The sequence below is a fragment of the Blastomyces gilchristii genome (assembly GCF_000003855.2).
Source record: "Blastomyces gilchristii SLH14081 genomic scaffold supercont1.55, whole genome shotgun sequence".
In the NCBI taxonomy this organism is placed as follows: domain Eukaryota; kingdom Fungi; phylum Ascomycota; class Eurotiomycetes; order Onygenales; family Ajellomycetaceae; genus Blastomyces; species Blastomyces gilchristii.
This window is the reverse complement of record NW_003101628.1, coordinates 61,478-63,030: the sequence shown is the minus strand read 5'-3', so window position 1 is coordinate 63,030 and position 1,553 is coordinate 61,478.

The window sequence follows — 1,553 nt, the reverse complement described above, 5'->3', positions numbered from 1 at the left end:
TTCATCAGAGTGAATGTATCTATAATATTAAATTTAACAGTTATAAAAAAGTTTCTTGATATCTGTGAATATTATGACTTCATATATAATAAAACTCATAACAATTTTCTCTAAGAACAGAAAAATCAGTGTTAGAAAGAAAAGATGAAAAAGAAAAAGATTTACAATCTCAACATTATTAAGAAGAGAGATGATTCTCTGATATAAATAAATGATTATCTCATTATAAATATTTAAAATAAATATAATAATCAGCATCTATGACTGAGCTTCAGATAGTTGTATTATACACAGTCTTTGTACAATAAATCATTCTAGAAGTTGATAAGAAGAGTGAAAGTGTATACACTGAAAAATATGATTTATTAAGTCTACACAACATCTTTTTGAAATGAGAAGAGCTGATAATAAAAGCAGAGACAGCAGAACCAGAAGGGACAGAAGTAGTGAGAGTAGAGGTCGCGGGAATAGAGGTAGCAGGAGCAGGAGAACCAGACACAGAGACAGGTGTAGAAGATTAGAGAAGAGTGACAGAGAAAGAAATAGAGAGAGCAGAGAGAGATGTGAGAGACCTGATTATATATAATATGAACAATTTCTTCATTATCATGTTCTTTAAGTTCTCAATCAATGATTCAATATTGAGTTCACTATTATCAGTAGATGTGAATCTGTCAATATGTGAAGATTCTATATAAATAAAAATAAACATATCAGTATCTGTATTCACATAAAATTGTGTCAGAAAATATGATCAGAAACCTGCTGAGAAGAAAAATGATTAAGAGTGTATAAGAAGATAAAGAAGATATATTATTTATAATAACATATTCTGACAATTGTTAGAAGATAAATAAGTTCTGATTACATACATTTCATAACACATTACACTTACTGCTAATAAACTGCCTGATATGAGCACTATGATGAGACTTGTTGTGAGAATGAGAGATCATTGCCAGGAACACATACAATGTAATAGATAAACAGATAGAAGGTGTTGAACAGAAGAAGAGACAGTAATCTTGAATAAGATAGTAATGATGTTTGATGATTATGATGATGAAGAAGATAATTGAAGAATGAGAAAAGTTAGTGAATGAGTGATGTAATATAGTGAAAGTTTCTTTGTGAGAGTGTATATGAGATACTAGCTGAATCAGAGATAGGTCACATGATTGTGAATGCTAGTGACATGCTAATCTGCATGAAGCTAGAACAGACATTATAATCATGTAAGTATGACTGAATCTGATGAGGGGGAATGTGATTTGAAAGAATGTATGACTGTCAGATAATAATGCAGCCACTTCTGAACTTGCTTATGAATGTAAAGAGGTCATAGCAGCCACTAATTAATTTAGTGTACAATATATAAGAAGCCGGCGTACACCTGTAATCGTACGCTGGCTTAAGCAACCTTTGAATCACAGAAACTAGAACATGATTATTTCAAATCTTATATATAAAGATTTAATGATAGATTTGATTTAATAGAATGCTTATTCTATAATACAAATGAAAATTCTGAGTATATTGTAATACACTGTGTA